This window comes from Salmo salar, chromosome 22 (genome assembly GCF_965601325.2).
Source record: "Salmo salar chromosome 22, fSalSal1, whole genome shotgun sequence".
NCBI classification, from domain to species: domain Eukaryota; kingdom Metazoa; phylum Chordata; class Actinopteri; order Salmoniformes; family Salmonidae; genus Salmo; species Salmo salar.
Window position 1 is genome coordinate 10,896,190 of NC_138312.1, and position 11,312 is coordinate 10,907,501.

Sequence of the window (11,312 nt, forward strand, 5' to 3'; positions counted from 1 at the left end):
GCGCCTTCTTCACCACACAGTCTGCATGCGTGGAACAATTCAGATTGATGTGTACGCTGAAGAACATGCTCAAAAAAATAAAGGGAACACTAAAATAACACATCCTAAATCTGAATAAATGAAATAATCTTATTAAATACTTTTTTCTTTACATAGTTGAATGTGCTGACAACAAAATCACACAAAAATAATCAATGGAAATCCAATTTATCAACCCATGGAGGTCTGGATTTGGAGTCACACTCAAAATTAAAGTGGAAAACCACACTACAGGCTGATCCAACTTTGATGTAATGTCCTTAAAACAAGTCAAAATGAGGCTCAGTAGTGTGTGTGGCCTCCACGTGCCTGTATGACCTCCCTACAACGCCTGGGCATGCTCCTGATGAGGTGGCGGATGGTCTCCTGAGGGATCTCCTCCCAGACCTGGACTAAAGCATCCGCCAACTCCTGGACAGTCTGTGGTGCAACGTGGCGTTGGTGGATGGAGCGAGACATAATGTCCCAGATGTGCTCTATTGGATTCAGGTCTGGGGAACGGGCGGGCCAGTCCATAGCATCAATGCCTTCCTCTTGCAGGAACTGCTGACACACTCCAGCCACATGAGGTCTAGCATTGTCTTGCATTAGGAGGAACCCAGGGCCAACCGCACCAGCATGTGGTCTCACAAGGGGTCTGAGGATCTCATCTCGGTACCTAATGGCAGTCAGGCTAACTCTGGCGAGCACATGGAGGGCTGTGCGGCCCCCTAAAGAAATGCCACCCCACACCATGACTGACCCACCGCCAAACCGGTCATGCTGGAGGATGTTGCAGGCAGCAGAACGTTCTCCACGGCGTCTCCAGACTCTGTCACGTCTGTCACATGTGCTCAGTGTGAACCTGCTTTCATCTGTGAAGAGCACAGGGCACCAGTGGCGAATTTGCCAATCTTGGTGTTCTCTGGCAAATGCCAAACATCCTGCACGGTGTTAGGCTGTAAGCACAACCCCCACCTGTGGACGTCAGGCCCTCATACCACCCTCATGGAGTCTGTTTCTGACCGTTTGAGCAGACACATGCACATTTGTGGCCTGCTGGAGGTCATTTTGCAGGGCTCTGGCAGTGCTCCTCCTGCTCCTCCTTGCACAAAGGCGGAGGTAGCGGTCCTGCTGCTGGGTTGTTGCCCTCCTACGGCCTCCTCCACATCTCCTGATGTACTGGCCTGTCTCCTGGTAGCGCCTCCATGCTCTGGACACTACGCTGACAGACACAGCAAACCTTCTTGCCACAGCTCGCATTGATGTGCCATCCTAGATGAGCTGCACTACCTGAGCCAATTGTGTGGGTTGTAGACTCCGTCTCATGCTACCACTAGAGTGAAAGCACCGCCAGCATTCAAAAGTGACCAAAACATCAGCCAGGAAGCATAGGAACTGAGAAGTGGTCTGTGGTCACCACCTGCAGAACCACTCCTTTATTGGGGGTGTCTTGCTAATTGCCTATAATTTCCACCTGTTGTCTATTCCATTTGCACAACAGCATGTGAAATTTATTGTCAGTGTTGCTTCCTAAGTGGACAGTTTGATTTCACAGAAGTGTGATTGACTTGGAGTTACATTGTGTTGTATAAGTGTTCCCTTTATTTTTTGAGCTATATATATATATATATACACATACACACACACACACACACACACACACACACACACACATACTGTCACGTCCTGACCAGCAGATGGAGCTGGTGTAGTAGTTTGGGGGTCAGGACGTGGCAGTCTGGTGTGTGTCTTGTGACTCCTGATCAGGAACAGCTGGGAATCGTTGTTCCTGATTGGGAGTCACATATGTAGGAGTTGTTTGTCACTGGGGTTTGTGGGTAATTGTTTCTGTTTGAGTATTTTCCTAACAGGACTGTTTGCTGTCGTTTTGTTCATTTTGTAGTGTTCTCTTGTTTATTTGAATTAAAATTCTAATGATGAACACATCCTCTGCTGCACCTTGGTTCCCTCTTACAGACAGCCGTTACACATACATACATACATACATACATACATACATACACAGTCGTGGCCAAAAGTTGAGAATGACACAAATATACATTTTCACAAAGTTTGCTGCTTCAGTGTCTTGAGATATTTTTGTCAGATGTTACTATGGAATACTGAAGTATAATTACAAGCACTTCATAAGTGTCAAAGGCTTTTATTGACAGTTACATGAAGTTGATGCAAAGAGTCAATATTTGCAGTGTTGACCCTTCTTTTTCAAGACCTCTGGAATCCGCCCTGGCATGCTGTCAATTAACCTCTGGGCCACATCCTGACTGATGGCAGCCCATTCTTGCATAATCAAGGCTTGGAGATTGTCAGAAATTGTGGGTTTTTGTTTGTCCACCCGCCTCTTGAGGATTGACCACAAGTTCTCAATGGGATTAAGGTCTGGGGAGTTTCCTGGCCATGGACCCAAAATATTGATGTTTTGTTCCCCGAGCCACTTAGTTATCACGTTTGCCTTATGGCAAGGTGCTGCATCATGCTGGAAAAGGCATTGTTCGTCACCAAACTGTTCCTGGATGGTTGGGAGAAGTTGCTCTAGGAGGATGTGTTGGTACCATTCTTTATTCATGGCGGTGTTCTAATGCAAAATTGTGAGTGAGCCCACTCCCTTGGCTGAGAAGCAACCCCACACATGAATGGTCTCAGGATGCTTTACTGTTGGCATGACACAGGACTGATGGTAGCGCTCACCTTGTCTTCTCCGGACAAGTTTTTTTCCGGATGCCCCAAACAACCGGAAAGGGGATTCATCAGAGAAAATGACTTTACCTCAGTCCTCAGCAGTCCAATCCCTGTACCTTTTGCAGAATATCAGTCTGTCCCCTGATGTTTTTCCTGGAAAGAAGTGGCTTCTTTGCTGCCCTTGACACCAGGCCATTCTCCAAAAGTCTTCACCTCACTGTGCATGCAGATGCACTCACACCTGCTTGCTGCCATTCCTGAGCAAGCTCTGTACTGGTGCTGCCCCGATCCCACAGCTGAATCAACTTTAGGAGACGGTGCTGGCGCTTGCTGGACTTTCTTGGGTGCCCTGAAGCCTTCTTCACAACAATTGAACCGCTCTCCTTGAAGTTCTTGATGAGCCGATAAAATGGTTGATTTAGGTGCAATCTTACTGGCAGCAATATCCTTGCCTGTGAAGCCCTTTTCGTGCAAAGCAATGATGATGGCACGTGTTTCACTGCAGGTAACCATAGTTGACAGAGGAAGAACAATGATTCCAAGCACCACCCTCCTTTTGAAGCTTCCAGTCTGTTATTTGAACTCATCAGCATGACAGAGTGATCTCCAGCCTTGTCCTCATCAACACTCACACCTGTGTTAATGAGAGAATCACTGACATGATGTCAGCTGATCCTTTTGTGGCAGGGCTGAAATGCAGTGGAAATGTTTCTTTGGGATTCAGTTCATTTGCATGGAAAAGAGGGACTTTGCAATTACCGTAATTTTCGGACTATAAGCCGCAACTTTTTTCCCACGCTTTGAACCTCGTGGCTTAAACAATGACGCGGCTAATATATGGATTTTTCCCGCTTTCAAATTTTCTTTCTCAAAAAGAAACACATTCTGTGACGTGCTCAGTTTTTTGGCGGCATGAAGCTTTCATTAGACCAATGAAATTGCCGAAAGGGTTAAGGTCAAACAACTTTTTTGTTTACTGTTTAGATTAAATCGAGTGCTCAAACTTCCCATCATTCTGATTATGTTAGTCATTTTGTCACGCTGATTCCTGGGGGCACAACAAAGTATTTGCAGCCACTCGACATCAGTGTAAATTGTGCATTTAAGGTGGCGCCTCGTGTTCAGTGGGAGGCTTGGATGACAAGTGGGGAGAAATCCTTCACTAAAACGGGCCGCATGCGAAGAGCAACTTATGGTCAAGTCTGCCAGTGGGTCCTGACACCGTGGAGCATTGTCAAAAAAATCCACTATCATCAACGGGTTTCGAAAGGCTGGACTGCTGCGAGTTGAAGAGGGCTCAGCGGGGGATTTGCCTCCGGATGAAAGTGATGAGAGCGACAATGAAAACGATCCAATATCGGATGAAGCAATTCTGAGGCTATTCAACTCCGACACCGAAGGAGATGACTTCAGTGGTTTCAGTGCACAGGAGGAGGAAGATTGTGACCAATGACTTTCTTGGTAGGCTACTGTTTACAGCTAATATTTTTTTTTTTGTTACAAGCCGTGTTTCCTTAAAGCCTATTTAGTTTTGTTACAAGCCGTGTTTCGTTAAAGCCTATTTATTTTTGTTACAAGCCGTGTTTCGTTAAAGCCTGTGTAAAGTTCATTTGTTTCAATGTACCGGTAGGCACCTGCGGCTTATAGACATGTGCGGCTTATTTATGTTCAAAATATATATATATATATTTTTTTTAATTCAGTGGGTGCGGCTTATATTTGGGTGTGCTTAATAGTCCGGAAATTACGGTAATTGCAATTCATCTGATCACTCTTCAAAACATTCTGGAGTATATGCAAATTGCCATCATACAAACTGAGGCAGCAGAATTTGTGAAAATTAATATTTGTGTCATTCTCAAAACTTTTGGCCACGACTGTATGTATGTATATAAATAAAACTCAGCAAAAAAAAGAAACATCCTCTCACTGTCAACTGCGTTTATTTTCAGCAAACTTAAACGGTGTAAATATTTGTATGAACTGCTCTTCTCTGTGTCACGGAGGCTCTCCGCACTGCTAAAGCTAACTCTCTCTCCTCTGCTCTCATCCTTCTAGACCTATCTGCTGCCTTTGATACCGTGAACCATCAGATCCTCCTCTCCACCCTCTCCGAGCTGGGCATCTCCGGCACCGCGCACGCTTGGATTGCGTCCTACCTGACAGGTCGCTCCTACCAGGTGGCGTGGCGAGAATCTGTCTCCGCACCACGTGCTCTCACCACTGGTGTCCCCCAGGGCTCTGTTCTTGGCCCACTCCTATTCTCGCTATACACCAAGTCACTTGGCTCTGTCATATCCTCACATGGTCTCTCATATCATTGCTATGCAGACGACACACAATTAATCTTCTCCTTTCCCCCTTCTGACAACCAGGTGGCGAATCGCATCTCTGCATGTCTGGCAGACATATCAGTGTGGATGACGGATCACCACCTCAAGCTGAACCTCGGCAAGACGGAGCTGCTCTTCCTCCCGGGGAAGGACTGCCCGTTCCATGATCTCGCCATCACGGTTGACAACTCCCTTGTGTCCTCCTCCCAGAGTGCTAAGAGCCTTGGCGTGACCCTGGACAACACCCTGTCGTTCTCCACCAACATCAAGGCGGTGACCCGATCCTGTAGGTTCATGCTCTACAACATTCGCAGAGTACGACCCTGCCTCACACAGGAAGCGGCGCAGGTCCTAATCCAGGCACTTGTCATCTCCCGTCTGGATTACTGCAACTCGCTGTTGGCTGGGCTCCCTGCCTGTGCCATTAAACCCCTACAACTCATCCAGAACGCCGCAGCCCGTCTGGTGTTCAACCTTCCCAAGTTCTCTCACGTCACCCCGCTCCTCCGCTCTCTCCACTGGCTTCCAGTCGAAGCTCGCATCCGCTACAAGACCATGGTGCTTGCCTACGGAGCTGTGAGGGGAACGGCACCTCCGTACCTTCAGGCTCTGATCAGGCCCTACACCCAAACAAGGGCACTCCGTTCATCCACCTCTGGCCTGCTCGCCTCCCTACCTCTGAGGAAGCACAGTTCCCGCTCAGCCCAGTCAAAACTGTTCGCTGCTCTGGCACCCCAATGGTGGAACAAGCTCCCTCACGACGCCAGGACAGCGGAGTCAATCACCACCTTCCGGAGACACCTGAAACCCCACCTCTTCAAGGAATACCTGGGATAGGATAAAGTAATCCTTCTAACCCCCCCCCTTAAAAGATTTAGATGCACTATTGTAAAGTGGTTGTTCCACTGGATATTATAGGTGAATGCACCAATTTGTAAGTCGCTCTGGATAAGAGCGTCTGCTAAATGACTAAAATGTAAATGTAAACATAGCAAGATTCAACAACTGAGACATAAACTGACATAACAAGAGACATAAACAAGTTCCACAGACATTTGACTAACAGAAATGGAATAATGTGTCCCTGAAGAAATGGGGGGGGTCTCTTTAGTGTCCTAAGTTTTCATAACTGTGACCTTAATTGCCTACCGCCTGTAAGCTGTTAGTGTCTTATCGACCATTTCACAGGTACATGGTCATTAATTGTTTATGGTTCATTGAACAAGCATGGAAAACAGTATTTAGACCCTTTACAATGTAGATCTGTGAAGTTATTTGGATTTTTACGTATTATCTTTGGTAGACAGGGTCCTGAAAATGGGACGTTTCTTTTTTTTCAGAGAGAGAGAGAGAGAGAGAGAGAGAGAGAGAGAGATATTGTATTATACAGGGCATATTTGGAAAAGAGACCTAGGCGTATAAATGTTTTCCCTGTTAAATTAAAGGTGAAATAAAAATAAATATATAGGATATATCGAAAGTCAGAGCAGTCAGACAACTTTCTCCCTCATAAGCAGCTTGTATTGCTCACTTCTGGCCTCAAATCATTCTGATCACTTCAGAGATTGCTTTAGGCGAGGCCTTAGTCCAACTCCCTCAGGTGTCATTTTGTTTTCTATGCTCAGGGCCTGGGAAAGGAAACATCTCCGAGCACTGCAGGAGGTTAAACAAACATAGAGCACTACTGTTTTGTAATCAGCACTGATTGCTTGTAGGAAACCACCAGGTGACATCATAGCACTGACGGCTATTGAACAGCAACCTCTGGTCCTTGGTTTATTTCGTTGTCCCTCCCCTCATTAGAATCTAATGAGGACTTCTGAGACATTCCATAGGGAGGATGGAGGATGTGACTGTCTGCTCCACCCACTACACAACAATTGCACAACTACCAGCCAGGTTATCAGCTATGTGACATGTCCACCAAAAAATATGTCCTCCTATGCATTTCAGTGAACAGTAGTTTTGCATATCATGGCTTTGGGGCAATTCTTTCTACTAAGCCATTCAGGTAATACCGGATTGCATAATTAATCCTTCCCATAATCTTTTTCTTTACTTCCAATCAGGGCCATTTCTTCCTACCTGCTCTGCTCTCTTTTTGAAAATAAATATTTTACCATTGCCAATGTGGTATAATAGATTAAACCACCACATCATCACAGGGTGCTCTTCTCTTGCTCGCTCTCTGAGAAGATACATTGTTTCAGGCTGTTATCATGCATGCAGCACCTGTTGTACGTGCAGTGTGGATCACAATGAGCCATGCCTTGTTGGCCCTGCTTATCAGTCTAATCATACAATCCCAAAAGCCACCACTAACCTGTACCCCTGCACACTGACTTGGTACCAGTACCCCCTGTATATAGCCTCGTTACTGTTATTGTGTTACTTTTTATTCTTATATTTTACTTTAGTCTATTTGGTAAATATTTTCTTAACTCTTCTTGAACTGCACTGTTGGTTAAGGACTTGTAAGTAAGCATTTCACGGTAAGGTCTACACTTGTTGTATTCGGCGCATGTGACAAATAAAGTTTGATTTGATTTAGTCAGCTACCAGCTCCCACTGACCACATCAAATCACATTTATTTATTAAGCCATTTTTACATCAGCAGATGTTACAAAGTGCTCATACAAAAACCCATCCTTAAACCCCAAACAGCAAGCAATGCAAAAACTCCCTAGAAAGGCTTGAACCTAGGATGAAATCAAGAGAGAAACCAGGCTCTGATGGGTGGCCAGTCCCCTTTGGCCGTGCCTGTGTGGAGATTAAAAGAGTCCATGTGTAAGAGGTGCGTAACTGGCTGCAGGGAAGTCAGGCGCAGGAGAGCAGAACTGGGTAATAACCGGAGCAGTTTAATGAGGCAAAACCAACGGCACCCAGAACAACAAAATATGGGTTGAAATAACCCGTCGCAAACCAGTCTGAAGTGCACATACACTTTACAACAAACAATTCCACACACAGACATGGGGGGGAACAGAGGGTTATATACACGTCAAGTAATGAGGGAATGTAAACCAGGTGTGTGGGAAAACAAGACAAAACAAAGGGAAAATGAAGGTGGATCGACGATGGCTAGAAGACCGGTGACGTCGACTGCCGAACGTTGCCCGAACAAGGAGAGGAACCGACTTTGGCGGAAGTCGTGACAACATGTGAGTGTAAAACTCTCCAATCTAATCATAGTCTGTCCAATCAAAGGTGGATCTACACTCAGAGACAATGACATCATCCCCTCCCAGTTCAAGATGCAGTAACTGGATGTCTGTTGGCTATGTAGTGTTTTTCCTTGCCAAAGCGGTTACTCATTTTTTAATTTTATCTTTATTTAACCTTTAACTAGGCAAGTCAGTTAAGAACAAATTCTTATTTATAATGACGGCCTACCCTGGTCAAACCCTAAAACGGACGACGCTGGGCCAGTTGTGCGCCGCCCTATTGGACTCCCATTCACGGCGAGTTATGATAGAGCCTGGAATGGAACCAGCGTCTGTAGTGACGCCTCTAGCACTGAGATACAGTGCATTAGTCCGCTGCGATACTCGGGAACCCACCGACTGATTATTAATTAATAGGAATAAAGAAGTTGAATACTAAATTTCACCTGGCTGCGGTAATCAAGGTTGTATTTTTTTTTTTAAATCTCTAACAGTACTTTACATACTGAAATGCAGACTATTCATCCTAGCCCAGACCTGGCTCTCCAATTGATGTGTGTGAGAGAAGGAATTAAGACCCTCTACCAAACACTAACAGTAATGCACATGGTTTTACCTGTAGGATTACATCTGATTAACACAGCTATGTGAAAAAAATACCCTGCATTAGCCTTTGACTTCCCAGGTCTGGATTAGCTAAGTTTCCCTATAGAATGATAAGCTCCATGATAATAGGCTCTGGGGTTATTACCACTGCAGTTGACTTACTCCACCATCCTGCTGCTGCACTAAATGAATAAAAGAAAGTGTTGATTAAAAGGCCTCTGTCTGAACCATGGTGACAGGTCTCGCTAAACATTTCAGTCCCTGGACAGGAGCATGACCACCCGTAGTGCGGCTATGAAGAAAAGATGATAACACTTAATGATATTTCATGAATAACCATGCAACAAGCGGGACTTGTTTACTATAGCAGTTACTGCTTGTCGAACATCTCATTACCAAATCATGGGCATTAATATGGAGTTGGTCCACCCTTTGCTGCTATAACAACCTCCACTCTTCAGTTGGTGTTGGATCATGGAGCATTGCTGCAGGGACTTGCTTCCGTTAAGCAACAAGCATTAGTGAGGTCGGGCACTGATATTGGTCGATTAGGCCTGGTTCACAGTCGGCGTTCCAATTCATCCTGTCACACCCTGATCTGTTTCACCTGTCCTTGTCTCCACCTCCATCCAGGTGTCACCCATCTTCCCCATTATCCCCTGTGTACTACACCTGTGTTTTCTGTTTGTCTGTTGCCAGTTCGTCAAGCTTACCAGCGTTTGTCCTGTCAGCTCCTGGTTTTTCCCAGCCTCTCTTTTGATGTCCTCCGTGACATGTTGAACTGGTTCGTCTTCATCTACATTGATGACATTCTCGTCTTCTCCCGCTCCCATCAAGAACACGTGCTCAATGTCCAGCAGGTCCTTCAACACCATCTGGAGAATCAGCTGTTTATAAAGCCTGAGAAATGCGAGTTCCATCACTCTACCATCCCCTTTCTGGGTTACATCATCTCTGTGGGAGTGTCCAGATGGATCCCGGGAAGGTGAGAGCAGTGATGGATTAGCCTCAGTCTACGTCCAGGGTACAGCTGCAACGTTTCCTGGGGTTCGCCAACTTCTATCGCCGCTTTATCCGGGGTTACAGTCTCTCTATCCTCAAAAGACAATTAACCCACTGACAAATCGTGAGACATATTTTCTACTTTACAAAACTGCACACGTAGCCTTGTTACACCCCCTCACTCTCCCTGCCACCTTGTGTGTTTGTGCTTTTATTTGCAGATTGGGGACAGGTGGAGCTGATTGGGTCGTTAAGGTGACAAGTTGCACCTGGGTTCGGGATCAACTAGGATATAAAAGTTCCTGGTGCCCAGTCCAGGCGCTCTCTCTTCAAAAGCATCGTTTTGTTTTGTGATCTGGTTGAATATGGTTTTTGATTAGGCACACCCTTCAGCACTTACACATTTTACCTTCATCCATGCATCTCCATTACACCCCTCACATGCCTACTTCCACACTTCACAGGTTAGTTTTCCTTTGTAGTTTTATACTTTTTAGTTATTAATAAATATTTTTGCTCATTAACTGCCAGCGTGTGGACTCCCTTGCTTGTCACCATCTAAGAGCCAGGTTGTGACAGCCTACACAATACACTTCAGTATACAGTATCTGATACATTAATTCGGTCACACTTTTGTAGCTAAGAATTTTTCTGCACTGCAGGAAATGCAGATGAGCTTTGTAATTAACATACATTTACTGAAAACCAACACTAACACATGGTTATATAAACAGTACTGCACTTTTCATGTAGCTTACTTTTGGCCAGATGATAGTCTAACCACCGATCAAGCAACATTATGGACTAAACGTTAAAATCCTGTTGCTGCAAGATGATTTTGCTGTGACAATATAGGTGAAATTAAGATCCTAAATCTGTATGATACATTATGGGTGAAAATGTGTTATACATACTCAGACACACATAAGGAGTATGAGATCTTCCACAAATCTTTTCTGGACCAGGGTTGCAGGTTAGTCACTAGGAGGCATTCCTCATTGTGGAGCAATACGGGACATGTAGTGGCGCTTTTCCATTGAGGGCCACACCGTGCTGAGCTGTGAATATCATGGTTCCTATTTCATTTCCATTGGCCCATGGCCCACTTTATTCCTGGAACCAAGCAGGATATTTGGCCTTGTTTCAAATCTGGTACTGACCTTGAACCAAGTAGCCCGGTGCATGGGGTAACAAACTATGTCATAGTGTTGCGTATGTTGTTAATACTCAATGAGCATTAAACCTCTTACATCTAGATGTTCCGCTAGCGGAACGCCTCGCCAATATCCAATGATAGAGCGTGGTGCGAATTACAAACTCCTCAAAAATCCAAAAACGTCCATTTTTCAAACATATGACCATTTTACACCATTTTAAAGACAAGACTCTCCTTTATCTAACCACATTGTCCGATTTCAAAAAGGCTTTACAACGAAAGCAAAACATTAGATTATGTCAGGAGAGTACCCAGCCAGAAATAATCAC